Source organism: Corvus cornix, chromosome 3 (genome assembly GCF_000738735.6).
Source record: "Corvus cornix cornix isolate S_Up_H32 chromosome 3, ASM73873v5, whole genome shotgun sequence".
Classification (NCBI taxonomy): domain Eukaryota; kingdom Metazoa; phylum Chordata; class Aves; order Passeriformes; family Corvidae; genus Corvus; species Corvus cornix.
The window spans coordinates 84,909,561-84,936,232 of NC_047056.1; the positions used below are offsets into that span (position 1 = coordinate 84,909,561).

Here is a 26,672-nt window from a genome sequence, read left to right on the forward strand (position 1 = left end):
TGTTTTCACATTAATGAACCAAAAATGCATTTCAGCTAACATGATTGTGATTATTAAAGAAGGCCTTCTTTCTTTTCCCCCTTACCCACTGCTGTCAAAATACTTAGCAATAGTTTAAATCATACTACCTGATTTTTACAATTTCAAACAACTGTGTAATTTATATATTATTTGATAATCACATAACTTTTCTTTAGCTTAAATTCAGATTCACAACATCCCTAACAACTGAGTGGAGTTTATTTTCTTCTGATCCCACTTCCTAAGACTTGTCAGGAAAGAGAAAAGAAGAAGCAGAAACCCTGCAGATGTCTTCAGGATAGAAATCCTGGAGAAATGTTGAGCAGTTCACCTGCTGTTTTTTCACACCTCTTTGTCTGAGTGTCAGGCACCATCACTACACCAGGAGAGCTGCTTTTTGGGTCACTGCAACAGTTTTCCTGAACTAGGATTTTATTAACTCATAATCAGTTGCTGAGACAGACCTAAGGGGCATCTTTAGACTGACATTTCCTCTTCAGTACAGCATGTAAGAATTTCAAGGAAAGCACCTTTTCCCCTGAGTTGTTTTGGGAAGTCACAAAATGAGTACCCTGGGATGTCTGGCAGATGCAAATCTTCAACTAAAAAAGAAATGCCAGGCTGGTATGTATCAATCAAAAAACCTAAAGATTTTAAGTTGTGACTGCTGAAAACATCTGATTCTAATAAAAATTGAGTGTGAGGAGAGAGGGAAGAGAACACAGAGAAAATGGGCTGAACCATGAATGAAGAGACCAGTACTGTTGGAAAACCTTAAGGTCTGACTTTATCTTTCCTCACTTTCAGGACAGGCTTCCAAATATCCTACTGTAGGCAGTCCTTGCAGTACGTCCATTTTCACCATTTTCCTCTAACATGTTGAAGAGAGAGGTTCTGTCCTGGACTTTATGTACTGGACACTTGACACCAAGACCATAGTTCTGAAGGATAACTACATGTCTTCATTATACAGAAGAAGTTAGCTTAAGGTCAGCAGGGCAATACACATCCACCGCAGAATACCAAATAAATTTCAATGTATTTGATCAGCCTAATGATCAGTAGGGGTTGTAAATGTTTTCTCAACTCCATAATGAAAAAGGCTGGAGAGGCATGTGGTCAGTGCCTGCACCATCTGTGGGACAGCAGTAGTAAAAAAAGAATCTTAACACAAAAATACCATGATATTGTTAGAGATAAGACAAAGCTTAAATCCTCTGTTTCTTCACTAGCTTGAGTAGCTGCTACCCAAATAAAAGGAGTCGATATCACACATACTCCGAAAATACTGTGTCAGATTATTCAGTGATACTATCACATCATATAAAAGCCAGTACCAAAAAACACTGATTTGAAGTGGTGGTTGATCAAAACCATCCTGCTAGCTTTGAACAATCTGTGTAAGATAGCATGTATGTAGTCTTAGTAAAAAGCTGGAAGACTGAAGCTCCATGGTATTAACTTGGTACCTAGTTTGGTTAATACTGAAACCTTTAAATATTTTACTAGAAAATAAAGTCAGCGGGATGTTTTACAACTTAGAATGTTCTGATTTTCCGTGTTCTCTACAAAAAACTTCTCAGCATGCTCCTGTAATCTGGGCCCTCTGCTAAATGGCATCAATAAAATGGCAGCTTCCATGGAGAAAATTTAAACTAAAGAAACAATCCCTTTTAAAGCTTAAAAACATAATCCAGAAAATTCACACTTTTATTTTATATATACATCCCAGAAAGATTAAAACCTCAGAGGTGCTTGTAGTGGGTTGAACCTGAGTTGATGGACTAATGATGCTTCTCACAATTTACATATTTAAACCGCACGGAAAGGCGGGAATTGCCTTTTGTCCGAGTTCGCCTGCTGGATGGTGGGGTGAGCTCCGAGCCTCCAGGCCCCACCGGGCCGGGCCGGGGCCACTGCCCCTTCCCCCCTTTCCCAACACTGCGGCACGGACCCTGGGTTGCTGGGGGGGGACTGTCCCAGAGCCGCAGGCAGCTAAAACCAGCCATGGACTGCTCACAGCTAAAACCAGCCATGGACTGCCACAGCTAAACCCATCCAGCGTGGCTTCTGGGGACAGGCGGGTCCCTCTCCTCTCCATGCGGAGCCGGCGGAGTCAACGGGAGCCAGCAGAGCCTCCTGTCTGCAGCCAGCACACTCCGTGCTGAACTGAAGAGGACACCACGCAGCCAGCAGCACAGAGGGAGCGAGGCTTTCCCCACCGTAAAGCCTGAACAAGAACACCCTTCAACATGGCGGCTCCAGAGTCAGAGAGAAAGAGAAGTGAGTCCCGTGGGACGGAGCTGGAAATGGCGACGGGAGAAAAGAGGGCGGTGCCGCGATTCTGGCGCGCAGCTTAAAAAACCTTCCTGCATGCCGTGGTAAGAAACTGTAATACCACAAACTGTTTGTCTCTCTAATCCATTTGAAGTACATGGGAGGATGGAGAATCCTCGTGTGACCTGTGAAGATTATGAAGAGTGCCTATGCCAGGCTATATAGAAGCAGTGAGAGGCTTTTAGAGACTTGTGGCGAAGAAAGCCTTTGTGTGAAGGCCAAAATAACTCATCCTTAGGAAGATTAATAACCCCATGTGATGGCCCATGTTTTGCAGTGTGAAGGAACTGTGAGATTTTTTCATGGAAGAGATGCTTAATACCACAGCAGGTTGATTGTTTCCGGGTGGGTCTGCTGTTGGTGGCAGTTTGGGAATCACATGCAACTGAAGAAAACCCTTTTTTCCTTAAGCATGAGAGAGAGACTTTTCAAGAACTGGAACACTGACTAACATCCCATGTTCTGTCATCCTTTGTGTGAGTTGGGTAAAAGGAGAGAAGTGCTGGAAAGGGGGGGTGGGGATTTGCTTTAGTTTCTTGTTATTTCTCTTTACTTTTAATTCTATTAGTAATAAAACTCTTTCATTGTACTGCAACTGTTTAAGGTTTGTGCCTGCTTTGCTTTCTCCTAATTCTTATCTCACAGAAGGAAAATAAGTAAGTAATGAATATTTTGAACCAAAACCACTACACTAAATTGGTGTTTCTGCCCGGTTTCGAACTCAACCCGCTACAGTGCTTTAATGACATTTGCTAATCCAGAACTCTATTACCTTTACACCTATATTTAGGCCATTCTCTGGGACTGGTCTTAAACACAGAAATCAAGGAAAAGGGAAACCATTTACAGATTCATGTGAGAGAAATGCACATTAACACTGATTTTGTGATTTTTTGACTGAAACCGGTAAGTGTGATCTGGGTTCTGCCAGAAGGAGAAAAAATGTATTAAAAAAAAGGCAGATGAGATTTCACCAAAATGAGCATCCAGCCTCCAAAGCTCAGCTCTGATAACAATGGATAAGGCTCCACAGCAGTATCAGCAAGATGGATCATTTAGACAAGAAGTACAATCCTTATTTACACAGACCATTAACTAGCTATATATATACACACACACACACACAGAGAAACACATGGAAACTTTCTTTTGGCTAAGGTATTATTATACAATGAACTTGGGGAGAGATGGGGTTTCATATAAAGTTGCAGAAAAAGTCCTTAAAAAGCATTTTGAAATGAATGTCAGAACATCTTCTATTACAGCTCATTTTTGACGAGTAATGATTTTTACTTCCTCCAAAATCTACTTTAAAAAATTTTGCCTACTAGAAGCTACTTCTAAATGACACCACACAATTCCATCTTTACTCTCGCCATGCATTTCAGAGGTCACTGTGAAGGAGGAGTCAGGAGAGGCACTGGCTTTAGGCTAGCAGGAAAACACCTCCCGCAGTCAGCCCAGAGAAATCCTGGCACCAGCCAGGGCACCAGCCAGTCGGGGCTGCCTACACCACAATCCCAGGAGAGCCCCCTGGGCTGCAGAGCAGCAGGACGTGCCTTTCCCATGCCTCTGAGTGACCATGCACCCCGAGGAGCTGCCATCCTGTGCCCCAGCCTGGGATAAGCCAGTCTGGCCTCAGGCCGGAGCGCAGCCGCCTCACGCCAACTCTTCCCTGACCAGCACAGTGACAACACCCCCTGCCGACAGCTAATCAAACAGCTTTATATTAATACATAATTGATTATTTTTAAAAAAAGAAACTTCCAAAACATCAAACCGTCTTTCTCGGTCATTAATTCAACCCTCTGAATATTTTATATCTCTAGACACTTCTACTTGTGCATACTTATTTTAAGAGCACTTCATCACGGCACTGATGCTACTTGTATACATTCATTGCTTTTTAATTTCATTGTGTACGCAAACATAAATAGAAATTCCTAGAGTCTGATGTCATAAAACTACCCAAACTGGAAAGATGTGAAGCCAGTTTTACTAGCAATAGGGAAACTTAAAAACCAAAATTTTATCTGATTCTCTACACAGAATAGCTATGCCTACTTACGTAAGACTATTTCTGGCAAACAGAACCTTTTATTATTTATAAAACAGTAGCACCTCCTCTTTCCTCTGGAAAGAAACAAAATTTTCCCTTGTGTGAACATCTTATTTTGACATAACTACCTTCATATTTTTTTAATTCACAGCATACATCTTCTGTTTTCAAACACCAAATATCTACATTATTAATTCTATCCAGAATTATTTATGTGGGATGATGGGTCAAAAAGCAGCCTGGAAGACAAGAGTTTCTTTTGGATTTTATTTCCCAAGTGTTATAAAATTGATAATTTCATGAAAATTGAATAGTTAATCCCACAGACATAATCAAACTACCAACTTCACCTCCTGCATCACCTTCCTAGCCTGTAAACCAAACTCCCAAGGAGCAAAGCATCATCCACCCACTTCCACTCCCCATGCACTTCCAGTTGCAGATTTCCTACAGATTAATGGCTTAGAGATGGAGCTCATGTTACTACCTGGATCAACTATCTGCAAAAAATGTGATGCACTGTTTTCTTGGCAATCAAGGAACTACATCATAAAAAGAACACCCTGCTGAATTCACCTGCTAGCTTTTCCTCCAACTCATCAATTCAATTGCTTGCAACTGCTGTCCCAACTTCAATCATGTAACTTAAGGCTCAATAAGCAAGAAGAGGAGTAGATATAATGAACATGTCCCCCAGTGGCTGCTTTTTAAGACTTCTTAGAAGTCTAATTTTAAAAGCAGGATGGGAAGAGAGGAAAAAAATTACAGAGAAGCAGTGGTGAGGAGTGGGGAAATAATTTGTATTCTTTTCCTGTAAAATGAGTTCTATGAGACCTGCTTCCAAAAATAGAAGCAATGCCAGTGGAAATAAATATTATACCACTTATGTTGTTTTCTTGAGCATGTTCTCTCTGAAGGCATTGAAATATTTTCAGTAATAATACCAGCTAAAAATGAAGTGTTCCACCACTTTTTCACTTTTCTCAACTCTGCACAGAAAAATTTAGTGTCCTACTATTGATCACACATCATCATCAACTGATGATGAGAAAATACATGACAATGAGATAAATTGGTGATGGAAAAGACAAGTGGATGCCAACACTTGTGGCACTACATCACACCAGACCTGGCTGTCGTAAGAGGCTAAATTCTCCTCAAGGATTGAAATGTTTTCCCATTAACAAAGATCTACATCAGCTCACTAAGAAAACTCCCTGGAAACTAGAAAAATATTCATTACATCAGTACACACATAACAGAGTTTGGCAATTCGTCACATCTAAAAGCAAGAAAAATAAAAGGAATAATCTCGTTTGAAATTAACATCAATACACAGTTCTTCACATTGATCTGCATATCCATGAGCAATTATTAAGAATATTTTTAAAGAAAAAGTGCACTGAACTTAAATGTGGTTCCTCTGGAAAAAACAACATTACTCTTTCTCCAGGTAACTTTACATATTAAAGAGTTAAACTCCAGCCCCTTGCTATTGAGATTGTTACTTAAATGCTATTGAGATTGAAAACTTAAATGTGAGGCTGACAAACCTGATTTTTTTTTTTTTTTGTTTAATATAAAAAGCCAGTTTTTTCACCTCACTAGGGCAGTCTCTTCCCAGGGAAAACCAGTATGTTTCAGCACCCTGGTGGAAGAGAACACTGTAGCACAAATAAATGATTAAAAAAGAACTCATGAATGACTATTATTTTTTTCAGGTAATAAGCACACCTAGATCACACATTTAAAGCTGACTAATCTTTGTCAATTGAGATAAATCAGGAAACTGCTGCTATTCTTTAATTCATTTTTCAAAACATAGCAGCCTTCCATAACACCTTCTAAAATGTTGGGAGTGGCAATTTTTTTCAGAAAATATCTACAGTGAGGAACTGCAATCACATAACTGGCACGCAATTGAGCAGTTTTCAACATGATTCCCTCATAGATAGAGACGGCAGCTGCTTTTTTCCAGTTCTTCCTCACACCGTATCCCACTACTGCCATCTTCTTCCTCCATCAATCATCCCTTTGATTTTCGGTTGTGCTATTTCTTCCCTATTGCTTATTCTGCTATGCTTTTCCACTTTCTATTTAATGTTTCCACTTCCCACTTATTTTTTTTAAATCATGACTTTCTTAAGATTCCCTGCCTATTATTAGTAGTACTTTTAGAAAACCATTGCAAAGTCTGAGAGAAAACTCACATAAAATTACATATACCAATGCTATGCAAATACAAATATCCCACAGCTCTACCTTGCTATATCTTCCCTAAGTCTACTGACTAGCCTAACGTGTATTCCTCCCTCTTGTGTATTCCACCAATGAATCCTACTAATTTCATTTCCCCTTCTTCTAAGTTAGTTTGTCTTTCAAATCACTGTGTCCCAGACTCACTCTCTTTACGCTTCCCTCCATCAGCCCAAAGATACCTTCCTTCAATTCTACCAGGTCTCCCATCACAAAGTAGGAAAAGAGTCAGGACCAGAAGGCAAAGAATATCTGATCTAGAAAGTCAGGAGAGAACTACAACTGGCCCTTCCAATTTATAACAGAAACTTTGTTTAGCTGTTTAGAATCAAAAAGGATGTTAAATAAACAAATAAATAAACAGAATTTAGAAGCTCCCATCAAAACCCAAAGGCCAAGCAAGTCTGATATCATCAGATGAGAAGAAATCACCTGTCAAGGAAAAGTTGATGCTTGGGTCTGGAGAAAGGATGGCTGCACTAGCAGTTGCCAGAAACCCATGGACAGAAAATACAAGCGGGCCCAGGCAAAAGATTCCAGGAATGCATTAGAGGAAAGAAAGTCATCTTCAAAGCTTCCATTTTACCAAATGGGAAATTTAAAATGCTTATGAAGATAAAATATCCAATACTCCCCTTCCATTCTCTGTTACTTCTCTGTCTCTTGAATGCATTGCTTCAATAGTATGTGTAAAAAGTCTGGTTCTCATGGAGAATCATTTTGGTTGGTAGGGACATCCTGAGATCTTCTTGTCCAACCTTGCTGCTCAAGCAGGGTCAGTTAGTGCAGGTTTCCAAGGATGAAGTCTCCAGGTCCTCCTCTTGAAGACTGCTTTCTAGATGTTCATTCCCTAGGCAGTGCCTATAGTCATTACTCTCCAGATGCAAGACTTTGCATATTCCTTTGTTGAACTTCCTAACATTTCTGTCTGCCCAGTTCTCCAGCCTGTCCAGGTCCTTCTTAATTGCAACACACTCATCTCATGCATCAGCTGTTCCTTCCAGTTTTGTGTCATCTGTGAACATGTTAAAGGTTCACTTTGTCTTGCAGTTCAGCTCATTGATGAAGAGCTTAAACAGTACCGGACCCAGCACCCAGTGTACTAAAAGACAGCACTGAACACATGCAACTGCTGAACACACTAACTACTTGGGAGAGACTTATGAAAAATGCCCTAAGGTTATCTAACTACTCACTATCTTTGCTGAATGCGTTAGCTGAAAATAACCCAAGTATCATTCACATTGGGCTCCTGTTTACTAGAAAATTGACAGTATAGGACTGCCGAGGCTGACAGGCAACATTTATTAACACCAACACTCCGTTTTCTATACTGTTCATTGCAAGGCAACTGCTTAATAGGTTGGCATTTTCTTTGTAAAATAGTTCAAAAGACAACTCTGCTGTACGCTGCAGCAGGAAGTACTCCAATATGTAACAGAAAACAGAGGAGTGCTATGCTAAAAGGCTGTGCTCCTGTCATATGTACCTGAGTGGACAAACTTTGTGTCCATTCTTCCAGTTGACTGCTGGAACTGGTAGAACTGGAGGCCAGCTTTGGCACATCTGTAAACCCCTCTATTTAGGACAAACCACCTCCAATTAGGACAAGAAAGAAATTCCTTCTGTTTGAATAGACTAAAATAGCTTTTCTTTGAAATCATGAGAAAGGGCATCATTCTAGCTTATCCTATTAGACTCTTAATTCTTTATTAACAAACAGTTAACAAGCAAGAAACAGTTTATGCTTTGTAAGAGACACATGCTGTAGTTTGAAGATCTAATGGATGACTTGAAGAGCACAGAGTAGATTGGGTCAACAACTCTTACCAACAGCACATTGTGTTACTTATCACTGCTTCCCTCATTTGCAAGTATGACGTCTCTTGACTCAGTTCCAACTTTAGCACCACCTGGTTTTTGCAAAATGGTTTTTAATTCATTAAAAATATGTTCTTAATTATAATAATGCAATAAATAGCCCATCTGATGTATTTTATGAATAATTTTTTTCCACATTCACATTCTTAATTTTAGGTTAACAGTTTAGGATATTACTTTAATTTTTTTTTGCACATATACATATTTCTAAATACGAATGTTATTGGTAAGAAAGAAATCCTCAAAGGGTGTTACATCCTTCTCAGTGAAGCACAATTAAATCTATTCAACTAGACAGACATTATTTAGTAAGTACATTCCATAAGCTACCAATTCTGAAATTATGCTGTAATACAAAGGAACCAATTTTCACATTAATTTGTATTAATGCAATGACTTAAGATCAACAATTCTCCTTATTCTGTTCTTGCCTACTGTGAAACCATGGCCTGAATTCCAGAAACATCTCACACTTGAAAGGCAAAGCCCACAGAAAACTCCCATATTGTGAAGAACAGTTTTCACTCCTGAAGAACAGATTTTTTTTGTCATTCTCTCAGGATTGACACTATTTATCCTAACATTTTAGCTAAGGAAACCTTCTAGAAGTTGTCCTTTGCCAAAATTTCTGTTTTGTTCAGAAGCAATCCAAAGAAATTTAGAGTTCTGCAATATGCCTTTTTACACACACACACAAATTGCAGAGAAAAATAAAAATAATTTCCCCGTAAAATAATATTTTTAAAAAAGGAATGTAGATGACTTTGGTGAATAGCCAGCCCTTTGGTTACTACACTGCTCATAAACACCTTTAGTCTCTTTGAAACCTTCTAAATGATAGCCAAGCTTATCATAAGTAAACACGTAACCAAAAGATCAGTATTCCCCCACCACTGTAGATCACATGCTTGATTTCCAGGTCTCGGAGTTGAGTCTGTACTAAGTCCCACTACACAAATCCTTGTCCCATGACCCATTTCATTTGCATATCCTGTATAATACAAGAACAATTCTCTGTATAAATTATCCCTGTTCGTGATTCATCAGGCTTCTTATCACAGACATGGTTTTCTGCACCACTGGACAGAACGGCTCCTACAGGGAGTGAAGTCAGCCAAAAGAGAAGCAACTCGACCAGAAACAAAAAGATTAATTAAACCCACTAATTTATGAAAGAAAAGAGGGCAGCAATACCTATATGCTGCAATTTACAGAAGTTGTATTTGTCCATCTATTCAGGAAGAAAGGCACCTACAGAGCCTTCCCTAGCTCTATGATGACAGTGACTATTTGAAATGGTATCTGGATAAAATTTCTCCAATTCTATTTAAGAAGCTGTAAAATCATTAACACATCAAAAATGCATGGCTTAGTTTTCCCATGGCAAGCTGTGTTACATAAACATTCACCTGCTTACTCTCCAAACTGCACTATATTTTTAAAGCTATTATGAATTCATATTTTATCCTACTTCTGTTTTGATGGCTTCTAACAGATGGTAGAATTATTCAGTTTGTTTTCAGTTTATCATGTACATACCTTATATGCGTTTAACCCAGAAAGGAAGCAAGTGAAGAAGAGGAGGAAGGCCACCCTATTGCGTTGCTCTGCCTACTTCCCTGGGGCCACACAAGAGACTGCTTTGCTCCTCAGAGTTGCTCTGCACTGGCAGCTCCTGCCATGGACCACCAGAAAGGGAGGGCACTGAAGAAATCTGAATTTGAAAAGCTGCCAGGGAGACTTTCAAGGCAAACCACTGACAGACTGGAAGGAAGGGCACTGTTCTGGAGACGAGAGGAAACTACATGGTTTGCATGGCTCAGGAAAATTCTGAAGTTGGACCAATTCCTCCTTTTTAATAGGCGCAAATAATAAGATTCACCTAGCAGACCAGAGTTTCCCCTACAACAATTATCTTGTTTTAGATTATCTGAGTCTGGTCTAGTAAAACATAAATTTAGCTAATTGGAAGGTTTCTGCTATCACTTAGTTTGTTCAGCTTGAAGAAAGTTGGGTACCTTCACTCAAAGACTCAACTCTGAGTGGAGTCACCTGGCAGAGGTTCCCTCCTTCTATGATATAATTATTTCATTTCTCCTTTTGAGATGGAGAAGTAAAGACACAAATAAATGACCTACATAAATATAGCAGCTGTCAGTGCTAATACACAGAAGTTTCTTAAAGCCCTATTGTTTGGGGGAGAAATAGTGATTCAATTATTCTGAAATAATTTTGTTTTCTAAAAACAAGGAACTAGTCACCTGCAGTCTCTCAACAGTTAATGGTGAAAAAGGAAGATACAAAAGATTACCATTCAACTTATTACACATGCTTTTCTTGGTATACAAGCCCTCAAAAGTACTTTTTAACAGCACTGACTAGAAGACAGTTCAGATGACAAGAAAATATATATGAGAAGAATCTCACCCCAAACCACTTGCAGAGTTATGAGTTTTCAGATGCTGACTTTTCCTTGCATTGCCTGTCATGTTATATTAGAAGCAGAAACAGAGATCTATCTATACATGTGGTTTCAGAAGTGGCAAGTGCTTTATTTCCCATAACTTCAACAAGATGAAAGCTCCTAAGGGCAGTTAAGGTCCCCCTAAAATATGCTTGGTTCATATAATAAAATCTACAAGAGTAATAATGAAAGTAAAAATGGTGTGCATTATTAAAGCATTTATCTTAAAAAGAAACTAACATTTGAAGCCAACATTTATATTTGTACTGTGTTCCAAGTTCTGCCAGTCAGGAGGTCTGGTAGGAGGACTGGAATTACAGCAATAGGACTTACCATAATGCAGACCCTAAGCAAAGGCCATTAGAGTAGCTGTTCTGAGTACAAGTACCATTAATGACTTCAGACTGGCAAGTAGCCTGACACAGAAAACATCACTTCCCATTCCAACAGTATTAGTTGCTGTCAAGACCACTGCTAATGGTGGTGTCTGTCACTTCTGACACTGTTGACTGTGACATCCAGTCAACAGTAAAACAGTTTATGAACCTCTGGCTGAATGTGAATCTGGCTGAGTAAAATGATTATGCATTGTGTGAATTCAAAGTACAATACTTGTTTAACAGGGCTGTAAGAGATATTAATGGAAGTTCCCAAGAAACGAAGCATTGTATACATGGCACTGAAGCATTACAGTAATGAGGATGTTAAAATAACTACACAGAACTATAACACTTAAAATATTGTTATCCTGATGATATAGGAACTCAAACTGAATCAAAATAAAAATCCAGGAAATTATTTTGACAATTTCATGAAGAATTCCTCATTTAGAAAGACAGAGACCTACGAAAACTAACACATACAGACATGCCCTGATTTGGGTGAATTCTGCTGAATTTAATTTTATAGAATCACTTATATCACTTATCACTTTATAGCATCCTTGAGCTTCAGAAGGACTGCTTGAGGTCCCTCATCCAACCCCACCCTGCTCCAAGCATGGTCTACTACAGCAGGTCGCCTGGGACCATGTCCAACCAGGTTCTTGGTTATCTTCAATGATGGAAACTTCATGAACTTCACATGGCATGAAGTTAATAGGCATTTAGTCTAATGTGCTGTATTTTTTTGAGAGCTTTTTCATTCTTTGGTAGCTGAGACAGCCAGCTGTCCTCCAGAAAAACCACACACCATACACCATGCAGTTACCAACAAGGGAGAGAAACACTGCTCAGAGCAGCACATCCCATAGCACACCAGAAGGCTGGAAAGTCTTCACTTCAATGGGCAGGGCAGTGGGAAAGTGGTTTACTTTCCATTTTACTGCTTTTCTATTTTGCCATTATTGCTTCATCGAAAATAGTTTTTACATTCAGCATCTTTTTCATGTTTTTAACTTTAAAAGGCAACCAAAAAAATCCAGCTCTAACTACAATCTTCTGATATCAGAATCAACCCAAGATTTGGTTCAATATTACCTACACCTAAAAAAAGCTACTATGGCTTGTAATTTGTGTTGCCTCACACTATGCTTAAGGCTTAAAAAAATCATTTGGCTTAGGGTAGTGCAAAATAAATCCAAATTATTTTAAGATAATTTCTCAAGATGCACGTAGCTTAAAGAAGCAATCAAATTTACCTGAAATATATACTCTAACGAGAGAGAGAAGTATATTATCAGTACAAGTAATCTTATTAAAATTTCAGGAGCTCTAAAGAGTTGAAATTATTCCTTTCAAGATTCATCAAGGTGCTCAAAGGGAAGACGAAGATTCAGATAGACCACATACTACAAGATAATAATAGATAATTCACCATAGTGAGAAGGAAGGATGGACGGACGGAAGGAAGGAAGGAAGGAAGGAAGGAAGAAAGGAAGGAAGGATCTACTCACTATTTCAAATGGCTTTTATTTCAGTTGACAGATTTCAAGATGCTTTAAATAAAAATAGAATTATCTCCATTCTACCGATAAGGGTGTTACAGTCCACCCTGACGGGAATAAAAATAACTCAGTCCGTATAGCTGGACAATTAAAGAATGAAGAACAGTGTTATCCAAAAGCCTGGTACCATCTCAGGAAATGGGAGAGTGCTCTATGCACAGACACTGTCAATGGGAATTTTCTTTCTCTCTTCTCCAGTGTTGCTGCTTACTTTGCTGTAAGACCACAGCATACAAAAGCAAGCAGAATATGAAATCAGGTCACATGTACAGCACAGTAGTGGCGAGCTGTGTGAATTTTTGAAGAACGGGACAATTGTTTTAAAATATGTATGCCATTGGTAGCCAAAGTGCCAAGCTGGTGTTGCATACAGTATGATCTAAGGGTGCACCATGTAATTGGCATAGGGGAGGTTGCTGGTTCTAGCTGCTGAAACACTCTCCACTTCTTGCAAAAAGCCATGCCAATAACTTAAAAGGAATATTGCTTTCAGATTAAATTTTAATGATGTAATTTTAAATACTTACTTTTTCTGAATATTTATATGGTGCAGTACTATGAAATATGTCTATTACAGAACACCACTCTGAAGTGCATAAGCAGAAGTGAAGTACATACCTTGAACTTAAAAACTTATATTTTTAAAACATTCTTGAAATTATAATAGGCAAAATCCAGAAATTCTCAAAGCATTTATTCCAAACACTGACAGTCTCAAACAAAATATCTTAATGAAATTTAACAGCTCTAAAGGTATACTTTTTAACAATGTCTGATCGGCAGTAGCTTCGGCTTAAGGTGATGCAAAGTTCTAAAGGAACAGAAACTACTCCATTCTGTGTAGCAGAGTTTATCATCTAGTGAAGAAGCAAGCATGAAAACAGAAAGCTTGCAGTATCAGAATATTGCCAAGTAAAATGAAGAAAAATCTTCTTTCTTGCTTACACCTTAGAGTACCTCCAGAACCCCACCTCCAGGGTATCACTAAAATCTGCTGACTAAGATCTTGGCTTGGTTTGATTGTAAGCATGTGGTTTACTCCTCTAAAAAAAAAATTGGGTAGTGTAATTTCTCACTCTGTAATTCCTTAAGAGGGGATTTTTTCCCCTCTGAGCTCTACTTCTCTTCAGCCAGCCCCATACATCTTGGACACCATTCCTGCATGCTTTCCCATATGGGCAGAAGTCCCAAAGCAGCTGCAGAGTTAATTCTAGCAACTCCTATTGAGATAACTTCAGTGTAAGGAAAAGGGTGACAAAGCAACTTCCCCCAACTCCAGAATACCAGCTTCCCAAATCAAAGTTGTGAATGGCACACTCACACATGCTTGAAAATGCAGACTGTGATGGGAATCAGCACTAAAGAAAGAAAGAGAGGAAAGGATTGCTGGTACTTAATCTATCACTTTACTAGCTTTCAGTAACAAAAGCAAATGCCGACAGGAGTCTCACCTGGTTCCTTGTAGCTGGAAGACAAGAATCAATACAGGATTACTAAAGAAGAAAAATCTGAGATGTGTCAGAACTAAGCCTCCCAAACTCAAACCAAAAAATTCCATAATGAAGGGAAAGCAGCAATCTCTCACTTGAAATCACAATTTGTAATGCAATGTAATTATTCACCCTCCAGAGGTAGTCAAGCAATATTTTGATTCTTGCCTTTCAGCCATTCTGAACAACTTAATTATCATCCTTTGCTAAAATGGATGCAGGAATGATGCAGGTTTAATTCTCCAGCCATGTTTTATGGTGTGTTTGGTTGTTGATGTGAATACTGCAATTCAGTAAAGCAAGCTGAACTAAACGAAGCTAAAGCTTTTTTGCTTGTACAATGATTTTAAGAGATTTCTAAATAACAACATGGAAATGCAGAAGGACATATTGCAAAGATGTCGGAAGCAAAATCACTGGCATTTGCAAGCCTTATATAGCAAACATCTCCATCATCTTACTTCTTTTCCAGATCTGCTCTCTTGCTTCAGCATTAGTCCTATGCTTGTATCGTACAAGTATGTGGAACACACCAACTGGAAATACTTTCAAAGCACTAAATTTGATTTTTAATAACTAAAAAAATTTATCAAATGATCACTTCATTACAGAACATTTCCCCTTCCTAGATGAAGGTTGGGGTTTACTTATAATTTAAAGCACAGATTCAGATCTTGTTTCCAAAACACTATTTATATATTACCAGGCATATTTAGCTATGGATTTATTTTACTGATACATTTTCAATCCTGCTTTATCATGTGATTCAAAGTGACAGGCTATTACTGAGTTCATATTTCCTGTCTGACTTTTCTGGAGTTTAGATTAATAAATGTATTTATAGTCACTATTTACACTACCACTTTGGAATTACATTTAGCATCTTCCATACAACAATACACACTTACCTGTGGCAGATCAACTTTGCCTCTGTAAAATACTGACTTTCTATTACCACCATGAGAAAAGACGTAATTTTAGGAAATTAATTTCTCACCCACCTACAGTTTACTCAGGATGCTCATAAAAGGCATACCAAGTTACCAAACCAATGAAGTAAAAATAGACATAATTGTTTAAATAATTATTTGTCCTTCCAATGCTTTATACCCGTGATAGATGATAAATCACTTATATTTGTGACGGAATCCAATTAACACTAACATGAGTAAATTAGAATTACTAATTCAATTTTTGGTTTAAATGCTAGTAATATGGGGGGACTAATTATTTTTTTGTTTTAAATGCTAATAATATGGAGGCAGGAGTCCAAACTAAAACCGTATTTTAAAGTTACATGTGCATTTAACACTGAGATACAAAATTTTGAAGTGTGCTTATTTACCCAGAACACTGTTAATCAATGAGTTGTTTCTATGATACTGGTCACAAGCTGATAAAATATTGCCTAATGCTTTTATTGCAATATATAATGCTAATTTTCTATAGATTTTTTTTTTACTCATTTCTTTACCACAGGGTGGTGGTAAAGTGGTTTAACACTTTCAAACTGTTCTCTTCCTCAAATATTGTAAACCTAAAAAATAATAGTTACCTTGCACTCCAAAGAGATAATTGTGGTTTATAAAGACGTTTTTGTATATTTCCTAGCTCTTTTGTCCACAGAAGACTGGAATGTTTTGTTGGTCGACTGCAACAGTATTTTGACGAAGCACTGTACATCTCCAGCATAGATGTGTAACAGGCTGTCATTTTTGTCAGAATCAAAGAAATTCTCCATCAGATAAATGTTGTTGGTTTTGATGTAAAAGAGCGTGTTAAACAGACCCTCAGAACAGTCAATTTGCTCATTTAATTGACTCAGTATTCTTTCTTACTTCTCTTAATTGGGTGAGTAGCTAGAATATAGATAATGCAGTATAAGGATAAAATTACATGCTGTGTAAATTCTGCCACAAAAAAGTGATGTTGAAACAGTTCAGAATGAAGCACATTTCAATTATATAATAAAAAATATGTTGCAGTGACATTGCAAGTCTCCCTGTAACTGTTCCTAGCATTAAAAAACAATGGAATAGTTAAATCTGAAAATAACTTATTAAATCATAATTTGATTTGATTGGGTTGAAATGCAGCGTCACGGCACCCAGAAAAGCATTAACTCTGACTACTGAAAACAATAGATAATCACATGACTAGTTCATTTTTTGTATTTGTAGTCTAAGAAAAATTAACTGGATTTTTTATTTTTAAAAAGGATTTCTCCTGGCTTCTATCACAACACGTCAAATTCACTGAATTATCTCTCTGAAATTGCAAGGTTCAAGCAAAAAAAAAAAATTTAAAAATATCAAATTACACCAAGACATGGCAGAAAGGTGGTGATAAAGGCAACCTAAGAAAATCCCTTAGACACTAAGCAGCAGAGCAATTACTGAAGCATTCTCTCCTTTTCTACTACCTAGACAGATCTCCTGGTTTTCTCAGATAATACAAAGAAAATATTGTGGTCCTAGGAAACATTATCAGATGCAGACAGTATCAAACACACAGAACACCTTCTAATCTCCTTTTCTGCCCTGGAAATTCAGAAGGAGAGGTCATCATTCCTCTGCTGAGAAGGAGTAAAGTCACACTGGAGAGATTTTTTCTGTACTACGAATCACTCCATTAAGACAAGCTGTCTCTATTCATCCGCTGAAGGGAACACCTCCTCCTACAGGAAAGAGTCACAAAGGAATCTTCTTGAACAGGCTTCCTGACCAACATACATGTACTGGGAGTACAAAGCCTTCCTCTGAGCTCGAACTTCGTTACCATCTGACTTTTTCCAAACTTTTTAAGGGGAGCTGGTACACTATGCACATGTACTCCTGGTCATGGTAAGTCCTGTCAGATACATCTACCCAAACATCAAGGACTCCAGGTACAAAAATGTAAAACCAAAATGTGGTCTAAGGCATCATAGCCAAACTCAGTAATTTTTTCTACCTGACTTCTGAAACACTTTGGCTTGTGGGCATTTCTGTCTTCTTTGATCAAAGACAAACAAACAAAAAAATCCCTGAATATCAGAGGATATTCACAAACAGATTTGCTTGGCTGAAAATCCGAAATGCTATCAAATTAAGCCTTAAGGAAAGATTTAAGTTGCCTAACACAGCATACCATTTTTTTTCTCTTATCTATTGTATATAACCTGTGACCTATGAACTAAGCAGCCTGTTTCTCCCAAAGTGATAGAAAAACACGCTCCCTCTCCAAACTGCTATCATTATTTCTATTTTTAAATCTAAGCAAAATGCAATGATGATAAGTGCCTTGTTGTGGATACAAAAATGCTGTTAGCAAGGAATTTCCCTGCTGTTTTCTAAGCTGTGGGATACTTTTCTCTCTCATGAAGAGATTAGCAGAAGTTCTCTAAACCATGAACACCTGCAACCTTGTAGAACTATGTTTATGGTACAGCAGAAAAATATTTTGACAATGGATGTTTTAGGATTTTAGCCAATCACCCCCAAGGGGTGGCTGATCCTTTGTCCAATTAGGCTATGACGAAAAAGTCTATAAAAGAGTTTGTAAAATAATTAAATAAATCAGTCTTGCTGCAAAATTCCTGCCTGTTGGATCTTCTCTCCTCCTCCCTATGGCTGCGGGATACGGTAATATTTACGACTGTAATACCTTGTGAACACACAGAAAGAAAATTACAGAAGAACAACACAGCATATCCCAACACAGCTTCATTTCAGGTAACTCCAAAGAAATGGTCTGCTTTTCTGTTTAGGTCCTTACTTTATGCAGATCCCTATGGTATCTGAAGTCTATCTCTCATCCATCAAACCTAAAACCTTCACAGTTACAGACGTGATCAGCAGCAAGTCCAGTTCTGGACTCAAGCTGTACTTCATTTTAAGTGCTTTCCAGTTCAGAATTCAAACGTGTTCCATCTGAACACATGCGTGAAGCAAAAGCATGGTTGCTACTGAAATCAAAAGATTTAAAGTTATCTACAAATCACAGCTCAAAACCCACAAAACTTCATTTGAAAAAAAAGTAATAAATAACATTTCCCAAAATTCTGGTGCTAACTAGTTTTTGGTAAAATTTTTCATTTTGTTTTTCCTTTGTGTGAACAAGTGTTGTTAGACTGTTTCAAGCCTGTCACTTCATCGCAGCTTATCTTTTAATTTCATTGATCTTCTAAATCAGCAGATTCCTAATCTTTAAATACTACTTGAAATGTGGTTTTGGGTGCTAGCATACAAAGACTTAAAAATATTCAGAATAGCATGAATATTCCATGTGAAATATTTTCTCTCATTCATGCCTCCCTAGCTACTCTAACGGATGGATGGGGATTTTCTGTGCCCTTATTTAGTGTTGCTGTTCCCCTGATCTTAAAGATCTGCTTCATGAAGATAGACAACTTGCACACATTTGAAAAGCAAGCTATCATCACCATCACCTACAGAAAAGCTTTGAAGTATTAAAAAGCAAAATAATTTAAACTGCAGTAACAATACATATTAACATATCACCATTGTTTTACGACAGAACCGTCTGACCAACTGAAAGCAGTTTTCTCCCCTGAAGCGGTTTTGAAATCATGTCTAGAAGGGTCACTAATTCCACAGGTATCCAAGCTGAAAAAACAAGAGAAAAGTAAATTGCTTTTGAGCAAGTAACTCTTCTTTTAGACCAGAGCATAATGTTACAATTGTTCCTATTTGATTTTCTTTCAGCATGGCAAACTTTTAATCAGACAACTAGGTCCTGGAGAAGCATGTGGCATGGCATACTTTTGTGGCAAATAATCAAGATAAACTATCTTTCCACAGACTTATATGACCAAAACAATTATACCAGGAAATAAACTGTTTTCAGAATATAGGAGGTACAGAAGCATTTCCATGGTAAACAATGCTCACAGAGCTTCACAAGTCTCCTTGAAGAGGGAGCTTTCCAGCGTATGAAGGATGCAAATGAGAAGCCTGCCTTTAATTTCTAAGGGTGTCCTGAAGAAACAACACTGCATGGTGTGTCCCTTTCTGCAGAGATTTCAAACTTTATAGCTTTACAAAGCTAGTAATACAGACAGTATCTGTGATTTGTCAGCTGCCCTACATCACACTGTAGATGTCATACACCAGATCAAGGATGCAAACCAGTAAATCCCTGTAGGGAAATACAGAAGGGCCTCCTCAGAATTACGGTCCTTCCTCCTCAACACCAGATGAAACTTTCCAGAAAGCTTGTAAGCAGCTTTCCACTCTCCTGTCTCCTCACAATTACAGAGGCTCTACAAAAACATGGTAGGTTTGCAATAGGGTCTTTCTTCAGGCTTTTTTGTATGCTGTAAATCAACAACATCACAGAATCACTGAATGGTTTATGTTGGAAAAGATCCTTAAGATCACTGAGAGTGATAAGGTCTCCCCTGTGCCTCCTCCTCTCCAGGCTAAACAACCCCAGCTCCCTCAGCTGCTCTTCACAGAACTTTTGCTCCAGACCCTTCACCAGCTCCACCGCCCTTCTCTGGATTCATTCCAGCCCTTCAATGCCTCAAGGTGCAGCCTCACCAGTGTTAAGCACAGGGGAAGAATCACTTCCCTGGTCCTGCTGGCCACACTATTGCTGATACAGGCCAGGATGCCATTGGCCTTCTTGGCCGCTTGTTTACACCTCATATTCAGCTGCTGTCAACAAGCACTTCCAGGTCCTTTTCCACTGAGCGCTCTGCAGCCCCAGCCTGTAGCACTGCATGAGGTTGTTGTGACCCAAGGGCAGGACCCAGCACTTGGTCTTGTTGAACCTCATAATGTTGGCCTCAGGCCCATTGATCCAGCCTGTCCAGAGCCCTCTGCAGAGCCTTTCTACTACCCTCCACCAGATTAATACTCCCATCTAAGCTGCTGTTGCCCACAAACCCAGTGAAGGTGCACTTGATTCCCTCATCCATTGATAAATATATTAAACAGGACTGGCCCCAATGCTGAGCCCTGGGGAGCCCAGTAGTGACCGGCCAACAGCTGGTTGTGACTCGCATTCACCACCACTCTCTGGGCCCAGCCATCCAGCCAGTATTTAGCCAGTGAAAAGTGCACCACCAAGCCATGGGCTGCCAGCTTCTCCAGGAGTATCCTGTGGGGCCAGAATTAAAGGCTTTACTAAAGTACAGGTAGACACATCCACGTTCCTTCCCTCATCCACTAAGCATGTCTCTTTGTCACAGAAGGACCTGCCGTTCCTAAACCCAGGCTGGCTGGGCCTGATCCCCTGGTTGTCCTGCATGTACTGCGCAATGACACTCAGGATGATCTGTTCCATGACCTTCTCTGGCACCAAAGTCAGACTGACAGGGCTGTAGCTACTCAGATCCTCCTTCCAACCCTCCATGTAGATAGATGTCACATTTGCCATCATCCACCCAGCTGTGATCTCCCTGTTTATCCAGGACTGCTGGTAAATGATGCAAAGTGCCCCAGTGAGCACTTTTGCCAGCTCCCTCAGTACCCTCAGGTGCATGCCACCAGGGCCCATAGACTAAATGGTGTAGCAGGTCACTGATAATTTCTCCTGGATTACAGAGGTATCACTGTGGTCCCCATCCCTGTTCTTCCAGCTCAGGGGTCTGGATGCCCAGAGAACAACTGGTCTTGCTATTAAGATGTGAGGCAATAAGTACCTCAGCTTTCTCCTCATCCTTTGTCACTATATCTCCTCCTGCATCCAATAAAGGCTAGAGATTCTCCTTGGACCTCCTTTTGTTGCTGATTTTTTTAAAGAAACATTTTTATTGCTTTTTATGGCACAGCCAGATTAAGTTCTACTTGGACTTTGGCCCACACCAAAATATGACCTAGTCTCTGCTCCAGAGAAATGTTACAATGGGCAAGAAGAGAAACCCAAACTACTCCCTCTACCCTAGCCTGATTGAAAAAGAAAAAAATACCAGCCAGTATTAACACAGAAGAAAACTAGAAAGAACTAGGAGCAGTTGAGGACATTTTCACAGTCATTTTGGCAGAATATGATCTTTTCCATCCACGTCTGTTTTGCTCTGGTGGAGCAACAGCCCTTGCAGCGCCTTGTTCTCCTCCACCTCAGAGCTGTCTGATCAACTCCAGCTCCTGAAGAACAGAAGAGCCTCACATGTGTTGCTGAAGTGCCTTCCCTTCCTGCGCCTGGATGACCTCACAGGGCACCTGCTCATTTGTCACCAGCTGATGCAATGCACAAGGCTGGGGTTTAGACTGCTTTAGTTGAAGAGGCCTTTGAGACAGATCTTGAGCACTACAGCCATGAGCAAAAAGAACGTAATTGAAGCATGAGTGATGGCTGCCAGACTATGAAAAAAAGAGCAGCTGATATTCCAATAAGAATGATGTAGAAGCCCAATTCCCACCAACCTTAACTGTGCAGCATTAGTTCAGTATTATTTGTCCTTTTTGAGACTTTATTCTTCCTTCTTTTGTTGCTGTTTGTACTAGTAACTTAATGTTCTTCTTTTCATAGTGTTAAATAAATTATCCTTTGTACTGAATAAATGATATCAGTAAACAATAAATGGAAAAAATACAAAGTCAAAGAAAACAGGAAAGGAACAAGGTATAGAAACGGGGATACCCTCAAACCTAGAATGAAAAACTGGACCAAAATGGCATGCAGGACAAAGTGAAGAGTGTTTTTTCACAAGATCTTGCATACTCCAAAGATTTACCCTCAATCAGGAGAAAAAACGTTGAAGTTTATTTTGTAAAAGAATTATGAAACAGATCTCTCTCACCACCTCCTTCCCTATACAGACAGCAAGACAGCGATAAATGGCACAGGACAAGAAGTGATTTGGGCACAGACTTCATGGATAAACTTAATAATTTAAGAGCAAGAGAAAACCACCATTGTTCACAATACCATATTTTGGTGCATTTAGATGAGATGCATTCAGAAATCTGTCTGTATGGCAGATGCTCTTATTGTCCCATGAAAGAGCCTGGAACAAAAAGCTTGTTTTAGAAATGGGCTAACAAGCTACTGAATTCTGAGTCAGTAACTGGCTGTTCAGGAAGAATGTCTTAGATTGCTTGGTACCGTATTTTATCTGAACTCTAGGGTAGTCTCAACTGCTCTACATTTATTCTGGCTTTGCATTTTACATCTCAGTATACTCAGGTTCATTTTGTTACAAGCCACTAGAAATAAAAGGCTCTAGAATATAGGCCATCTTCTAAGAGGATTAGTTTTATGAATTGGCAACTGATTTCTCAAAAAATTGAAGACATGTCAAGAAGAAGAGGGTACTCCAATCACTTTACTTTTATCTAAGTCATTAAACTGAAAATCACAGGGAGCAAAGAAACATTAACCACTCTTTATCATTATTTTTTACTTTATATGTATGATATGAATTATATTTTATACAAATATAAGTAATTTTTTTGTCCCAGGGATAGGATCAAAGCTACACTGGATTTTTACGCGGCAGCTTCAGTTTTTCAGTGCACTGAAGCAGCATCACAGATTATAAATTCAGCAAGTGATGTGTTTTATTACTTCCATGTTTCTGGTCTCAGTGATGACAGCTGGACTTTATTTGGGCAAACTTAGCTGTAACTACAGCAGAGGTTTTCCCCTTCTCATCTCCCTGGGGAGGAGCAATGGCTTCACTTTTCTGTCTACAAAATCCCACGCATACCCACGGATGTGTTCCTCAAACAACGTGTGAAGGGTGACTACTGAGTGCCCAGGTGGCCAGAGCAGGTGCAGGAAGGCGCAGCAGATGATTCACGGCACAGTGCTCGCCTGTGCTCTCTGCTGCACAGTCTCCTCTGACTCCACAGCAAGCATGAAACATCCCTACATTCTTAGCAGACATCTGGCTCATTGCTAACACATAGCAGTTATTTGTCTGGGATTCCCAGGTATCTCACAGTCCAGCCAGCCCAGTCAAGAAGGGCAGCAGCCCCACAAACACACCACAGAAAACTGCCAATTCCTTCCTTCCCCCTCCGAACCCCAACCTGGATGAAGCTTTTTAATATTACACCTAAGCAACCAATTGGGAAAAAAAGGATAAAAGGGATGGTTTTTCTTTATCAGAAAGACTACAACTAGGGGCGAAAAAGTGGATTTTTCTTTTAAACCCTTTTGCATGAAAGGGAGTTGTGCCAACGAAGCACACTGTTGCTACAGGAAGCTCGTGGTAATGCAGGATTTTAACTCAGGGTTTACATTTAAAATTCTTCAGGTCTGGAAGAGTCTAAGCCTTAGTCTAACCCCTAGTACATCTGGCCTGAGACCCTGAATCGTAGTATAATGACAACAAATGATTTATCAAAAAAAATATTTAATCCACAGATGCACAGAGCTTTCACCTACAGGTGAACCTGTTGTTTGGGGAACTCACTGACTCAATTTTGCTTTCTAGATGGTAAATTCATGCAAATTACCTTTACTCCCAGCAGATAGAAGGATTACAAAACAGGATTTTCAGAAGCATGTGTCTTCATATTTATACAAGATTTATACAGCTAGGAATCTAAAGCAAGCATGATTTTCTTCAAAACTTGGAAATATTTGAGCTATAAATTTGTTAGAAAAATTATATTAAAAGTGCTTTTATACTGATTACACCTTTCCCCTTCCACCCAGTTTAGAATTAAAAAGTAGCCATTTCTAATCATGATATGGAATTGAACATGGTTTTTGCACATTTTTCACAGATCGGTAGATTTACACTTTCTAAGCAAAAACCCTATGGTACCCTATGGTTCAAGAAGTTAAAAACCACACACACTTCCATTCACACAGTATCTGCCTTCATTCTTCCTACTTCCCATCCTTTGCATCTTCTTTCCATTTTCTCATGTGTGCCCCTGGGCATTCAAAATTATTTGTTACAGTGCAGCAAATACACTTTTTCCCGCATCTAAATCAGCTTTTGTTTTTTGGTTATTCATTTTTTCCTCTGTAGCAAAGAACTACAGAACTACAGAACTTTGCTACTCTGTCGAAAAGAAATGCTTCCTACAACGAGGCCAGTCTTCAACATTAACTTAGAATATATGAACAGAACAGACATTTTTGTGCTTGATGTTTATCAAAGTTCTCTCGGATCAGACAGTATTATCATCTTCCCCTCCATCATCCGACAGGACTGTGGCTTACGTTTATGTCACTCACACTATGAAAAAAGCCTGGCTATCACTTTCCAGCTCCATACATTTGCAGAAAAGCAGATATAGGTTTCCCAAAACCCACACACTACTGAGAGACTAAGCTCTATGCTTGTCAGATTATATTAAATAGTAAATATAAACAGAAGGAACTTCAAAAGGATTTGGCCTGTCTGCCACTAGTTCATACAAACAAAACGGAAAAGGTGCTTACAGGGTGCATGCAAGGTCAGGCTCCAATTTCTGGATCTCAAGGAGGGCAATACCTGCCTTTTCCATCCACTCAATTGTCAGAGAGGGCTGGGTGCTGGAAGCAGGCTAGGGAACACTGCCATGGCACACACGGTGCTGCTCTTAGCCAGTACATTCAGGCGCTCCATTGCCCCTCTGTCAGAAATTCCTCCCCATCTCCTACTAGGGACAATTCTGCAGTAACTTCCAGAATCAATCAGATGAAGACTCTCCAAATCAAAAACAAGCTGCTAGTTAATTAACTGCAATAGGCTCCAAAAGCCTTCTTCATAAAATCACACAAGGAGATATTAGATGTCTTAAACCCTATCTACTCTACTGTAACACAAGATGAAAGGGTCAGCTTTCCAGGAGTAAAGGATTTGGAACCAGATTACATGGCAGTTCCAACAGAATAAGCTAAGAAAATAACCTTCACTGTGGAGGGTTTCCTTATGGTTCTCCAAATACACTTTTCCTGGAAGTCTCCATTACAGCCATACAAGACAGAACTGCAAGGGGAAGCATGCATAAACATGTACTGTCTTCACATAGAAACAGGTACTTTGGGAATGATTTTTGAAAGTAGTCATGCTTAAAGGGAGATTTTTGAGTGGGTTGATAAAGTCTCATCAGTGATGTGAGAGATTATAGTAAAGAGTTTATCTGAATTTTTAAGTTCTTAAACACGGTCCAGATTTTTGTCCTTGCATCTAGGCTACAAGAAATGACAGAACACACAGCTACCTAGAAAGATGTAAAAGAAAACTTACTTGGCTTAGGAAATAAACTCCACTACTCTATCTCGGAAGGGTTTTTTCATACATAGAGAGACTTGACTCCTGTGACTTTACTTAACCACATTAGAGCCAGTCACCCTGTGGTTCTTGCATAGACAGGAGAAAAAGGCACATGTAGGAATATCTCACTTGTCCATATTTACTTTAGACTGAGCCATAGGGAGTCTAGATGCAGAGTTTCCTATTCCTTTCAATAAACCAGGTTTTTTTTATAACCAGCCACCCTAGAAGAAGTCAGTGATGTTGCAGATGTTTATACATAGTCTGATGCATCCTATTTTAGCTGTCTGGATGGCAGCTGAGTACTAGTCAGTTAGCCAGTACTACCAGCTCTTTCACATTTTCCCATTTTCACACAGAAGCAAGCAGAAAACCACAGGAGCAGGCAGAAGCAATTTGTGTAAATCTGCACTGGGAAAAGATATTGGTTAGAATGCGTAATGCCAACAAAGACAAAACACAGAGAAATGTTTCTGCAGGTAAGTTTCTCAGCCTTGCAGGAGCCATGGCCCTTCTGTCACAGAGGCGTTTGTTTGGTTTTTGGTTTTTTTCTAATGTTCCAGGACAAAGAATCAAATACAGGTCTATGATTTTTCTTATCAAATAAATCTATTTCTGTATTTAGTTGTTAACACTGAACTCCAAGAAACAACACAGGAGCACAAAAAATACTTTACTGGGTTGGGCAAACAGTCCATTCAGTCCTATGTTTTGGCTCTAATACTAATAAAAGATGGTAGATGAGGCTACATAGGGAGAGCACATGAGCTGCTCAGCTTTGTGTAGCCCTTTCCCTTCATTCTCCAGAAGCATCCACTGCTGTTGTTTGGGGTATGTAAAATAAGATGAGCCTCCCAAAGATTGAGAGGATATTAGTTATATCTGAAATGTCACAGAAAGCTGTAGCCTGTTACATGGGGAAGTTGCCAAGTTAAAAATAGAAACTGCCAATCTGACTACAGCTGTGAGATGCATTTCACTGACAGACTGGCTTTTATCTCTTTTATTTAAAAGGATGAATCTCTTAAAAAATCCCCAACATTGTAAAA

General features: G+C 39.1%; 1 protein-coding gene across 49 annotated transcripts in view; it reads right to left on the reverse strand.

Annotated features, from left to right (window-relative positions):
- Window positions 1-26,672, reverse strand: part of RIMS1 (regulating synaptic membrane exocytosis 1) — a 316,584-nt gene that overhangs the window by 226,187 nt on the left and 63,725 nt on the right. The window contains exon 1 of one of the 49 annotated variants that reach the window (XM_039568345.1): window positions 18,956-19,058. The exons of the other annotated variants lie outside the window; for them this stretch is intronic. The gene's annotated coding sequence lies outside the window, so the exon portion shown is untranslated. Of the gene's footprint in view, window positions 1-18,955; window positions 19,059-26,672 lie in introns of those variants that run through there. 49 annotated transcript variants of the gene reach the window in all.